Genomic DNA, 15,070 nt, shown 5'->3' with positions numbered 1-15,070 from the left:
CTATTAATACATTTATTATAACATTCACACATAGTGTTCATATTGGGATCTGTAATATTTTCTAATGTTTTAAAAGAAGTTTCTTCTGTTTAGCACGGCTGCTTTCCATTTAAAAAAAAATGCATGCCTTCTTCAAGAAGCGGGTCTGATGGCCAAAAAATATTATTTTATTAACTTATTAATTTTAAGTTAAATTGTGCATTGTTGGTATAATGTTTGCTAGAATTTTAAAAAATGTTCAGTGTTAAATATTTTTAAATTATTGTTTTGTAATTGATTTTTTCGTTGAAAAGCAAGACAAAATAGTTAAAAAGCTATTTAATTTATGCAATGGTGAAAAAAAATTGGTAAAATACCCGGGGGGGGTGACTTGAAAAACCGTGTTCGGTATTTGGCCTTCGGCTTTCGGCCCAGTGTTTCATTTTGTTCGGTTACGGCTTTAGCCAAGATTTTTCATTTCGGTGCATCCCTACTCAGATTCCATCAATTTAATTTATGCAATGGTGAAAAAAAATTGGTAAAATACCCGGGGGGGGTGACTTGAAAAACCGTGTTCGGTATTTGGCCTTCGGCTTTCGGCCCAGTGTTTCATTTTGTTCGGTTTCGGCTTTAGCCAAGATTTTTCATTTCGGTGCATCCCTACTCAGATTCCATAAAAAATATCTTAATTTGTGTTCCGAAGATGAACGGAGGTCTCACGGGTTTGGAACAACACGAGGGTGAGTAATTAATGACAGAGTTTTCATTTTTGGGTGAACTATCCCTTTAACAAGACATTAAATGTTGAACTGGAATTGTGTGGATTACTTGTGGATCATTGTTTTTATCAGCTTATTGGTCTCTCATTCTGACGGCACCCATTCACTGCAGAGGATCCAATGGTGAGCAAATTTCTCCAACTCTGTTCTGATGAACAAACTCATTAAATCTTGGATGGCCTGAGGGTGAGTAAATTGTCAGCAAATTTTCATTTTTACGTGAACTATTCCTTTAAATCCATTGTGTTGTATTGTTCTGTTATACTACACAATGTTATGCTACACATAATTCTGTTATACTTCACAATGTACACTTCATGTACACTTTGTAACATTGTATTGTTTTCCTTTTCAAATCGTCCTCATAATTTGAAAATAGACATTCTGTGTTTCAGAGAGGGTGGTGTTAACCATCTGCATCGCAGAGGAAAAGGAAACCACATGCGTATGGCCATTTCCTGACATTTTTAGGTTGGGTAGAGACGCGGTGGTTTAAGCGTGGCTATAGATTTAAGAGCAACGGCAGCCATGAAAGACGTTTTAATCTGCTAATGGAAAATCACATTACATTTTTCCCCTCCAATTTGGCTCTTCTGTGCAGTATCATAGATTTTGGATTGCAGCGCAGGCTTGGATGGAGCCACTTTTCTTCTGGCTGTCCGCATGGTAAAACCCAGCATCTTCATTTGCTCTTATACAGCCGTGACTTTTCTCATCGCAACCTATTATTCCATCAGGTGAGGTTGGTGTGTGTTACCCGAGGGGATCCAGAGTCCCTCTGAATGTTTCAGATGTCTGGTATCTTTGTATGGGGTTCCCAAGGAAACTCTGGGAGGATGATATTCATGTAATCCTTCCAGTCCCAATGCTCAGGGTAAAGAAAACACTGCTTACCTCATTTATCTGACCTTTTTTGTCTTTTTTTCCAATCAGTCTCCATATGTTTTCATAGTGTATGTTGTGTATATATATATATTTATTTATTTGTGTTATTTATAATAAATATTATTTATGTTTTACAGCAAATCATTGAAACCCACCCTGTACATATTATTAATTTATTGGGGTTTGAACCTACAACCTTTGGTTACCAGACCTTAAGCCCCATATTTATTTTTATTTTTTTACCTATCATTTAGCATTATTTGATCATATTAGCATGATAAGAGGAACAGTTACAACAGCTCAGGCATTCAGGCTCACCAGCATCTGGAGATATAGTTCATGGAAGACAGAAAAACTGTAGATGAAGAGAAGGGATAAAAAAAGACCAAAGAGAGCAGAAAAAGTGTGCATGACCAAAGAACAATAAATCCAGTGGGCATGTATGCCGCTCCTCTGTGTTCTCAGGCTGCAGTGGGAAATGAGTTCATTTATTACTGTGAAATTCCATTAGAAGAGAACATGACGATTTTGTACAGCAAGCACGCCGTTTGCAGGCCCTCTTAGACACTCATAATTCCCCCATAAGACCAACTCTGATGAAACGGCCAAAACATATTTATTCAGAGATTTAATCTCTGTAATCACAAAAATGGCTTTACTGTTGCTTTGGAAACAGAACAGAAGTGAATGACCTTATTGTGCGTGTATGTGTTCACCTCCTGTTTAAATGTGTCAAGTTCAAACCAATTTTCAAGCATTTGCAAGTGAAACAAATATTAGGGCAGCGAAAACAGCATTAAAGGTTCAGCACCTTTCTGACTCTGTTAAATATGTTAAATAAAAGATATTGCGCGAGTTCAAAAATTCAGGGCATTTTTTATTTTTATGCTTATTTTATGCTTTGTTCAGACTGCTGCAATGAACTGGCTTGACTTCAAATAATATTCATAGTTATTCATATAATGAACAAGATATAGACTAGAGAATACAGCGAGCAGCATGACATGACAATCGTTAGCAGGTGCTGGTCTTGTCAGGCCTCTTCTCGTTCCTGCATTGATCGCTTGGTGTAATTAAAGAAGAGCTTGCTTATGCAAAGCCTTGTAAATGAAGCACACAATCATTAATTAGGCTTGGATGAAACACATTGTCTGTGAGTTGCTCTTGAGATTTGTCCAGCGATAACAAAAGTGCAGTTAGTCTTGAGGCAAGTCAGACCACTCTTAGTTAACTGCCACTCTGCCTCGCAAGGATCAATACTAATCTTACTGATTTAGGCTAAGCTCAGACCGTTTCAATAAACAGGCAGCGAAGAATTGTGCCCTGCTTCAAAAGCATGCCAATGTTGTCTTATGTAAGAGAATTTGTGCTCTCTAGAGGGAAAAGTACTTTTCCACTGGTTTAGCCATTGGAAATATCATTTGAATTAACCTCCAGATGTACATGGTTTTTATGAGAAAGCTTAGAGATGAAGTAGAAAATAGACAGCCTCGTCTGGGTTTGCTGACTTAAGAATGATGTCATTTTAATTTAAATAGTAATTTAGAGGGAAGTTACATGCAGTGCCATTCAGAATTGATAGCTACAGAATTGAGACCTACATATGGAGTGATTCTAATGTCATTAAAGGGACAGATCACACCAAAATTAAAATTGTCATCATTTCTTTACCTTCATTTCACTCCAAACTCTATCACAATAGCACATAAGTCTTCTAGTAAGAAACTTTATAAAGTTTAAGTGTTCTTTTCACAGCATCCACTCCTTTTCAATGTCAATAGTGACAAAGTGCTAAACTATTTGTGGCTTTTTATCGCACAATTCAAACTTTTTGTGAGAATTCTGAGTTTATATCTCTCTGAGGAACTCTGAGGAAACATTTAGAATTGTAGGATTGATATAAGCTCACAATTGCAAGAAAAACATCAACATTGTGAGAACTCAAAATTACCTTTTTTATTTTTTGTATAAAAACAGAATTGTGAGATGTAAACTTAGAATTCTGAGGTAAAAAGTCAGAATTCTGGGTTTATATCTAACAGCTTTGAATGTATATCAGTTATATGTTATATTGAATGTATATAACTGAATAATAGTTATAATGTATATACCTGTGTGTGTGTGTATATATAAATATATATATATAGTTATGTATATATATATATCAGTTTTGCTCTGGGAATTCTGTCATGTTCGGCACATTTAGAAACTACTTCTTTCTTTTGAGTGTGTTGTCAGTGTTGTCATTACGGCTGTTTTAATGCAGCGAAATGTGTTAATCCACAGGGAAGAGTGTAGTTTTCAGAGTCACACCAATATCTCGATGGTGTAGTTGGAGCCGGACAATGATTCACACCTTTCTAAATGCTCTAACTTCACACCTTTAAGCTGGCATCATGCCTGCTTCATTTAGTGTATGTTTGCAAATCAGTCTCTTGGGAGTCCTTGCCTTCGGAAAACACAGAGTGAGTGGCTCTCTTTAGGACTATGACTGAATGAAGAAATAAACTACTGAATCCGATTCACTTAGGCCAGTGGGAGATGGTGAAAGTGTTTCTGGAGAGAAAGGAAGGTGGAAAACAAAACAAACTTTGAAACACACCTCGGAATATTCAGAATTCTCAAAGATTATATATTTTAGATAAAACAAATGCTTTTGAGGATTCAAAGAACTGTTATCTATACACATTTGAGTGTTTGCTCAAAGGACTGTTTTAAAAGTATTTATCCATCTATACTTGTTTGAATGTTATAAGTATTTAAAGGACTGTTTTAAACACCTATAGAGTGCTTTTAAGATGCTATACAATAATTATTTTCTATTTTTTTATATATTTTAAAATGTAATTTATTCCATTGATGATAAAGCTGAATTTTCAGCAGCCATTGCTCCAGTCTACAGTGTTATGTGATCCTTCAGAAATCATTCTAATATGCTGATTTTGTGCTATCAATGTTGAAAACAGTTGTGCTGCTTAATATTTTTGTGGAAACCAGGATTTTTTTCAGGATACTTTAATGAATAGAAAGTTCAAAAGAATAGTATTTATTTGAATAAGAAAACTTTTGTGATATTTGTTTTGTGTGTGTGTGTTCAATTTAATGCACTGTTGCTGAATAAAAGTATTAAAGTTTTTTGTTTGTTTGTTTTTAAGAACTGGTTATCCATACACAATTTAACATTTTGAGTATTCAAAAGACTGTTTGTTTATCTAAACCCATTCGTCTGTATTGAGCATTCAAAAGAATTATTGGAATGTTTACAGTCTTCACATTAAAGTATTTTCAAAATATATATATTTGTTTATCTGTATACTTTTTAGTGTTCTGAGAATTCAAAAGGCTGTTTTTGAACACTCAAATGGGCATTGATAAACAAATACTTTAAAAAAGTATTGAGTCCTATAAATACTCAAAATACTCATGTTTATGGCCTCCTCTGGTATCTTAAACATTGTTTTCCATAATTTCTCCCCAAGTACAGAGTAATTGATCAATTGTGCAGTGATCCTTTATAAAGGAGGCAGTAGGGAGAGTATGCACAATCAATATATATATGTAGACAAAACTGAGCAACGATGAGTGATGGAGGAAGACGAGAGGAAAATGATCCCTCATTGATCTCTGTCTTACTATGCTTTATTGCTCCAGAGCGTCGAGTGAGATGGCAAAGACAATGAACACAGTATTATTTATTTTGAAACTCAGAGAAGTGGCGAGTGTCTGCGCCTCTCTCCAGCACTTGGACATTGATTAACTCACATCCCTATTTTTACCAGAAGCCCATTATGAGCTTGATTCAGTCACGCATCCAACCTGACATTTCATTTAACTCGTCCTACAAGTCCCATCATGCTCTGTTGAAATAATGTTTCTTTTATTAGTGTTGCGATAGATTTGCTTGTCTATTTTGTTTACACTCGCAGCCTGTTTGTTTCTGAATGGGAGTTTCTGGAGGTACTGACCCAGAGAGGACCAGGGGTAGAATTTCAGACGTTGATGGGGTCAGATGTAGTTTTCATCAAGTTACAAACTGCTTAAGGAGAGATCTACAGCTCATGAGACCTTCAGTGTTCTGCTTAAACAGTTTTCTTGGAGGCAATTTAGTACCGGATTATGAATTAGTATGTTTCATACAACAATAATACATTTAAAATATATTAACTTGATGCAGTGATGTCTTTTTTTTTCATGTGATCTGGCAACCTGATAACTAGCCCTGATATCTTTCTGGCAATGTTCTCTCAAAGTTATGAGCAAACATGATTCCAGTAACGTTAAGGTAACAATTTATAGTAAGGTTTCTTTTATTAACAATATTAATTAACATAAACTAGCAATGAACAATACTTATACATCATTTTAATGTTAATTTCTACATTTAATAATGCATTTTTAAAATTAAGAGTGTCTGTTAACATTAGGTTATGCACGGTGAACTAATATATACAATAAACAACTTTTTTTTTGTTTTTTTTTTGTTTTAACATTTTAACAAAGGTTAACATGCTGTAAAATACTGTATGCTGCCCATAGTTATTTCATGTTAACTATTGCATTAACATGTTAACATGAGCTCTTAATAGAATGATCATTCAAAGTTATCTGGTCTTCAATATTGTTCCAAAAACGTTAGCACAAAAAAAGTTATTTACAGAATTCTATAATTTTTTTTTCTGTAATGCTTCGGTTGAACATTCGTCAAATGTGTTTTTGTTGTTGTTTTGTTTTCCAGTGTTACTAGACTTGTTTCAAAGCGTTCAGAGAACATTCACAAGTAACGTTCCCATAATGTTGGCAAAATGAAAAGATGTTATGTTCCCGTAATGTTTTTCTCTAACGTTTGCATAGTAGAAAAAAATGGTTTAAAAAACTGTATGTTTTGAACGTTCAGAGAACATTTCGAAATAATATTTTTCTAACTTAATGGGAACCTTTGCAAAATGTTCTTAATATTTTTCTGTTAGCTTGGAGCCTGTGTCTCATATAGCCTAGCAGTTTAAGAGAAATATGTTGTGGAAACTAATTATAATAATATTATATTTATATCCTAATAAATTCGATTTTATTGTATTATAGTGCAATTATGCGACTTCAGCTGCACTAAAGAAAAAATGTCACCCTTGCTATGACTCAAAATAACACGATCCTACAAATATATACAGTGGGTACGGAAAGTATTTAGAATATATATATATATATATATATATATATATATATATATCAGCACATGTAAGCTTATCAGCACTAACACTGCTGATTGAATAGGTTTCTATTTAAAAGCAGGTGACTCATCACTGGCTCATAAAAAAGAGTGAGTATAGAAAACAATATCATTTTGAACTTCTAGAACTTTCCATTGACGTTATTTCAGGTTCCATTCAGTTGAAACTTTTTGTCCATAATGTTATTTCACTTGCCATCAGTGTAATGTCACATTCCTAATTTGTCATTTTTATTGTTGCTGTGTATTGAAAAGTAGTATATTCGTTTGGCAGCATATCTCACTTTCCATCTCTGGCACAGACAACAGCTGCCAACAGGTATTCTTGTTGCATAACGTTGCCATGTATTATTGATGTGGATATTCTTGCCCTTAAATACACCGGCCAAGATACAGTGACACATTATACTTCTGCTATATCCCTGTGTATAGCTGCTCTTCTCTTGCCAAAAGACCAAGAGGGACTGTTAAATCAATATAGAACTATATTTAATATTACACATGCCAATCTGAATTAAAAATATCAGATTGTGAATTCATTAGAAATGACAAACTAGACCCATTATTACTGATTTGAGCCCATGATTAATCTTATTGATATGCATATTTGGATTTAAACAAGCAGAATCTTTCTTTCCTGGCAGTAAAAGTCTTTGTTGGTGGACTGACAGGTGGAGATGAGTGTATATATGTGCATGTGTGCATGACCTCTTCTGCCGTCATCAGTTTACATGCGAGATAAGGAGTCTCTAGGGAAAGCTAGCCTATTCTGACAGCTACAATACCACATAGACCACTAACCCCATTGGGATCCAGGCTTTGTCATATGCTGGGCAGCCATTAAACTTACAAATCAAGTGTAAACTGATACTTCTGAATAGATGTTGTAGTATGAGTGGTCACTTAAACATATGGTTTCTTTGCTAACAGTCATATGCAATGTTTGACTGTATGGATTTGTGAATGTGAAAGAAAGCTGAGGAAACCCCCCACGACCATTACCACCTCCTCTGTTCAAATAACATTTACAAATTAACAATACCGTCCTTTGTTGGTTCTGCAGCTGCTGAACTTGAGCCAATAGAAAGTGTTATTTACTCAACCTCTGTATGTCATTTCCTGGCCGTTAATGTGCTTCCATTATCTCGCTTTGCTAAAATTTTCATAAGCTAGAAGCGCATTTTCTCATAGGGTTATATCCTGAGATAAGCCAGACTAAATCCTGATTCTAGTCGGCACTTAAAACCTGATTTTATTTGTAAAACCTTTTTTTGTTGTTGTTCTTATTTTACAAGATTTTCCATTTACTCCAAGCAATTAATACCTCAGTGCTGTTCTGAATGCATTCCCTGTGTGTATTTTTATATCGTGGAGTATTTTCGTGCTAAACACTTGTGTGATTATAACACGGTTGTGCACTTAGCTGGCGGTGGGGTCGAGTCGCTCACCACTCTAAGTCAACATCGTGACGCAGTTGACGGGAAAACGTCCCGACCTGCTTTTGTGTGGGCTGCTCTCTCTGCAGATCCACTCAGCATCATTTATTTTGTAACGGAGGTCGTGCGTATGGGATGTGCTTTTAAAGCTCTTATGATAGAGTTAAGTTTACCAGGCCAAATGGCATGGTAACATCATGTTCAATGGTACATTGTGTGCTACTCTCAAACTTCATGGGATAAAAGATGGCAGGAAATCACCCAAGTTAGTCTGTATCTTGTCACTGAATCTGTCTTTTAGTATATTTCGACAAAATTGCACAAAACAGATTGAATCAATGGAAATTATAAAAAAAGGCCTTCGATTATAAAAATGGGTCTCTAAATGCAAGAATGGGATCTACATACAATGCAATATATTGTGAAATAGATGTACTACTTAAAAAAACGAAAAAACAAACAAACCCAGAACAGTATATTCAGATTTTGCAATAAGAAGCACTAGGTTCATCTGAAGCAGAAACGGCACTGTAAGTGCAGGAAGAGATGCATTTCTTGTTCTCAAAAATAAATGGTAATGGAATGAGCCAAAACATTAATTTAATTTAATTTAATTTATGTTTGATGTGATTTGATTTTATTGTAAAAATCCTTAATATAAACAAGATATATTTTACTTGAAAAGAAAAATGACATAAGAGACGTATAAGAAGTATTTTCTGGGAAATCTAACAAAATTTTGTGAAGTAATGAGCAAGATAACAATTTTAATAAATACAAATTAAATAAACATTAAAATGAAATACACATTTATTTTTCTTTCCCCATTGGAAATATATATTTTTAATATTTTAAACATAATTATTATGAAAATTTGGTTTGGTTAGATTCTTGTCCTTGTTAGGGGTTAGGGTTAGTCCATGCAAGAATGGAATTATCTTACAATGCAATAGAATGTGACTATAAAAAAAAAACACTTTCCACCATATTAGGGCTATGCAATTAATCGCACCGTCAGTAAAGCCGGTTCCGTGATTGGTAGTAAATCGCCATCACCTGCTTTCAGATGGAGTGGCATTTAATACACAGAGCAGTAGTTCACTGACAAGCTAGGCAATATCGCGTTCATAATTGAATGTGATTCATCTGCGATTATGAACACAATATTGCCTAATTGTCAGTGAACTACGGCTCTGTGTAGTAAATGCTGCTCCATCTGAAAGCAGGTGATGGAGATTTACTACTAATCACGGAACCGGCTTTACTGACGAGATGCGCATGACAATCGCATGCGATTTATTGCACAGCCCTACACCATATTCAAATTTTGCAAGAAGATGAAGCACTAGGCTCATCTGAAGCATAAATGGCAATGTAAGTGCAGGCAGTGATGTATTTCCTGTGCTGTTCCTCTACCCTTGTGGCTCTACACTTCTGCTAGCAGAATCGGCTTGACATAGATAAGTTCTTCTTGGCTCGAAAATAAATGGTCATGTTGAGGAATGAGCCAATGAAGACTTTTAAAGATGGCAGTGTAATCACAGTAATTAGAGTGGAGGTGGGAGGACAGAGCACTCAGGAGCCAAGATGAAAGATCCACCGCTGCTGTAGAACAACGTGAAACAGTGTGCATTATGCTCACCTATTGTTTACATTTTTGCGTTGAAAGAACAATTCCAAATCATCTCATCCAATTTCCAAAAATGCATTTGAAGGTTAAAACTCCAACTTGACTTCAAGGAGAGAGTGAGATGGAGAAGGAGTTTTCAGAGACTGGCAGACAGGAGGAGGATAGGGGGAGGAAGTCGATGAAGTCAGATAACAGATTCAGAGAGACAGAAGTAGCTAGAGGGAGATAATCTCTATAGAATCAGCTCTGGGAAATGTAATGGAAGTTGGACCGATCTAGGGACAGGACGTGTCTAGTGTAATGCACTTATGATGTCAGGGCGAGTAATGAGCCACCCGACATCAAGGATATAAGGCTTTGATAATGTCTGCATTCCCAGAACTCAGGCAATGCCTATACTTCTTTGGAAAGGAAAGAGGCATGGGAAAGAAGCGAGCAAGAGAGAGAACTTCCATGTTCAGAGAAATACATACATGTGGTTCATTGTATGTGAAAGAATGCATGGAGAGGACAAATAGTTTCTGCACTGCAGTGAGAGAGAGAGAAAAAAACTTTTAGACCAAGGTTTTGTTTTGCGTTTTATTTATTTATTGTTGTTGTTGTGTGGTTTTGTTTTTATTGTGCTGTTGTTGTTTTTTTTTATGGTTTTATAGTTTTTTTGTTGTTGTTGTTTGGTTGTGTTGTTTTTGTTTTGTTTTGCATTTTGTTAAAGTTTTTGTTGTTTTGTTTTGTTAGTTTGCTTTTTTGTAAATTTTGTAAAAACCTGAAAAGGGGATGCGTATTATTTTTCTTTTCCAATTGAAAATGCTTTTTAACATTTTAATTTGATTGTTCTAAAAACAAGCCTTGATATCTTCTTTTGTTAAACAATATTTTATGGTTCACAGAAGAAAGTTAAACAGGTTTGGAACAATAGGCAGCAGTGACTTGGGACTTATCTGATATCAGCTGTTTTGGGAAGCCAAATAAAGGAATCATTAGCAGGTTTGCTCATGTTATATAAAGCATGTTGATCTCAGTATGCCAGATGGGAACCTTTGGGACTGTGAAGGCATGTTTTCACTATTAATTTAGAGTCTGTTACTTAGCTAACTGTTGGAAGTGACCGTGTTTGTGTTTGTTTGTGGGTAGGGGCAAAAGAGAAACAAAAGAGTCACTGAATAATACAATATTGAATTCTTAGGCTTAAAAAAAATGTAACAGGTAAGGCTGTGCTCTGAGATAAGGGTTGAGTAAGTTAGACAGGCTATAAACGTGAGACAGATATCCTGCACATGGGCTGATTCTCCAGCACAGCTTCAGCGTGGAGGGCTTGAGCAGATGCTCACAGACGGTTGATCACAGAGAGAAAAAGAGAGATGTGCGATATGGAGATCTTGCTTGATGAATGTGAGAATCTCAGAGGAAATGTCAGTGAATGCTCCAGTGACTCAGTATATTATCGCTCTTTCTTTTTTCTCTAGTTTTCTATCTCTCTCTTTGTTTCTATCTGTCAGATTGTCTCTCTCTCTACACTGTATCTCCTTTTTCTTAATGCCATTCTGGCTCTTCTGTCTTACACACACACACAAGCTGATACACAATCATTTTTAGCTCCAAACACTTTCAATCCCCCTCCTCACTCAAATATTTTGAAATGCTCACCGCTGACCATTTAGTTTCATCCTAGATGCAATTTTCTCTGAAAAAATAATATTTTTTTCTCACGTTTAGTAATAAAAATTATATTTTAAGTCTATCTTATGATTAGGTTAGTTAGGTTTACTAACATCAAACCTCATGGGTTCATGACCTTTGGTCTTGTGGCATATCAAAGAGGTTTAACGTTTGTTGACATTTGAAATTTGTGCCACCATTTGATGTAGTCATGCCTATTGTCACGGTGCGCTGTTGGAAGGAGTGCGAGGGAAACAAGGAGTACAATCAAAAGTCTTTATTCCAAGGAACACAGGGTAAATCCACACAAAGGGCACTGGCGCAAACACACGTACACAACAAGAAGAACCGACAAATACAAACTGAACAGACTGGGGCTTATAAGGACTGGATAACGAGGGACAGACAGGTGCAGGGAATCAATTAATAATCAAACTAAACAAGGACAGGAACAAGACCAAGTAAGGCAAAACAGGAACTGAAACACATGACAAAACAGGTCCAATCCTGATACCTATACTGCCAAAAATATTTATTTTCAGATATATTTTAAAATTATACAAACATTAAAATCAGAAAGTATATTTTTTGATAATTTGTAGTTATTCATATTTCCTATATTATTTGTCAATTTTATTTCTATTTTATATATAAAAATATCTTTAAAATATATTGTCCAAAATCTTGTTTTAAAATAACATTTTGATCAATGATTTGATTTGAGTGAACAAAGGCTTCTATTTCCCTTCACTACATGCAGCCAAAAAAACAAAACACAAAATAAACAATTATTTTCAAACCGTAAAGCTCATTCGTTCTCAGAAACTTCTCGTACATCATGACGTTTGTTCACACGACTTGCAAGAACTAATAATGAGGTCTGACATTTGAGGTTTGTACTGCCATATTTGATGTAGTCTGTCTATACTGCAAAAATGATATATATTTTCAGATATCATTTTAAATATATTTTTTCAATATATGCAAAACATGACCAAAAAAGATTGATTTTACAATATATTTCAATGAATAAATGTTCAATATATTTTAGTTATTTAAATTTCCTCATTTATATTTTTGGCCTATTTGTATATATTTTGTATACAAATACAAATATTTATTCTGTCCAAAATCATTTCGCTTTAGAAATGGACCTTGTTGACTTTCATAATTTGGACAATATCTTGTTCTGTGTTCTGCAGAAGAATGAAAATTTTACAAATTTGGAATGACACGAGGGTGAGTAAATGATGACAAAAGTAGAAGTCCAGTAGTATACATTAGAGATCATAAATAATGGACAAACTATCCCTTTAACTGATTATTTGTAGTGTACATTCACCCTGAAGGTTAAATTATGGTGTATACAGTTTATTATTGTACCCCCAGCAGGAAGCTCTTCTCTATTTTATCCGATTTTATGAAATGGTGGCTTTAGATTTGCTCAGACTAAGACTTAAAATCATGCTGCAGAAACCTGACTTTCGCTTTGCAAACAGAGGTCTTTCATAGTAAAGCCAGCCATTATGCAGTGACTGAACTTATCCTTTTTTCCCTTATCATCCTTTTACAACAAAGCTTGTGTTGCTTGTCTGATTTCCTTCTGACACTAAACTTGAATAAGAGTGTGCGAGAGAGAGAAAGGTGCCTTGGCTGGTGCCTCAGCTCTACGGAAACCAAGAAAAGCAAAGAAAAATACTTATTACAACAAGAAATACTAGGTTAAAAGTAAACCCTGGAACTGATAAATCCATAGGTCAGTCTTCCAGAGCAAAGTTAAACAGAATATGAGAACAGAGCTGTCAGTCTCTACCAGCATGCTCTCTTTTCAGCTTGTGTCATCAGCTGCAACACAGGAAGCTCAGGAATGGGAGTGTGTCAGTCAATATGTTGTTTACTTAGTCAATCTAAGTAAATCTGCTCTGAACTCATACCTGCGGGCGCAACATTGATCCACTTGACCCAGGCGGCTTCCAGGTTTAATTGAAAAAGAACAGCTGAGACCTTTATGAATTAACTGCAGAAATCAATATCTGCAGAATGCCACCCTGTAAACTCTCCTTACATGCTGACGATGCCAGAGCAGCTAGCAGGCAGGTTGTTTGCAGTGCTTAGGAGAGTAAACAGATGGTTTCCTTTGCTCTCTGCACTGTACAGGTGTACTGTACTGTTTTATGCACTCAGATTGTTAGTGAATGCGAAGGGTGTCATCTGTTCCTCTCTTTTGTTTTATGTCACGATATATTGAATGACAACAGGTGGCAAACATCCTGCTGTAATGCTTCAATATAAATCTTCTGCAGATAAAACTCTCAGTCTCTATGCTATGTGGTAAGTCTGCTGTATTTACATTGGCACGTTAAAGGAATAGTTCTCCCAAAATGAAAAAAAGCTGATAATTTACTTATTCTTAGGCCATCCAAGATGTATATGGATTGTTTTCAGCCATGTTGCTTCAGATGCAGCTTCTGTGCACATAAATGATTGATTAAGATTAATCAAAAGATCAAGTTGTTATTTTAATTCAAAATTATGAGGTAAAAAAAATTAAAATAAAGCATGCACGGATGAATCGTTCACAATGAGAACAATGACATGCATTTAGAAAATATATAGGGTCAGAGCAGTCACAGAATTCCTGGAATGTCCATTGAGTTTTTAAATATTTTACTATGTTCAGTCCAATTCCACAGATTTAATATCCGTCTCGGCCTACTTCAATTTGATGTGTATCTTTATATCTGTCACGATCTTCATATATGTGACCACAAAACCAGTCATAAGGTTCAATTTTTTGAAATTGAGATTTATACATGATCTGAAAGCTGATTAAATAAACTTTCCATTGATATATGGTTTGTTAGAATAGGGCAATATTTGAAAATCTGGAATCTGAGGGTGCACAAAATTCAAAATATTGAGAAAATTGCCTTTAAAGGTGTCCAAATTAAGTCCTTAGCAATGTATATTACTAATCAAAAATTAAGTTTTAATATATTTACGGTAGGTAATTAACAAAATATCTTCATGGAACATGATCTTTACTTAATATCCTAATGATTTTTGGCATAAAAGAAAAATCTATAATTTTGACCCATACGGTGTATTGGTGGCTATTGCTACAGATATGCCTTATATCTGTAGCATAAGTGGGACTTATGACTGCTTTTGTGGTCCAGGGTCACATATCTTTATATGTACACAGAGTATCAGTATCTCCTGTACTGCAGAAGATAAAAGGGCATGGAGTTTGCATGAAAACAACAGTAGGGACATGCCATCTGACCTGGTTGTGTACTGGTAATGACAGGAAATTGGTTGGATGTGAGTGAATGAGGGAGATGTCAAGCTTTCAGGTGAAGGGACTGTTTCTTAGAGGGTGGTTTGGAAAGCTTGTCTTTGCGTAGTGTCTGAAATGTCCTGAATGGGATAAAAAGAGCCAGTCTGTCATACAGGGCTTGTAGATGCCTCAAGACCTATT

Source organism: Sinocyclocheilus grahami, unplaced genomic scaffold (assembly GCF_001515645.1).
Source record: "Sinocyclocheilus grahami isolate Dianchi unplaced genomic scaffold, SAMN03320097.WGS_v1.1 scaffold54.1, whole genome shotgun sequence".
NCBI classification, from domain to species: Eukaryota; Metazoa; Chordata; class Actinopteri; order Cypriniformes; family Cyprinidae; genus Sinocyclocheilus; species Sinocyclocheilus grahami.
Note: the sequence above shows the minus strand (reverse complement) of the source record.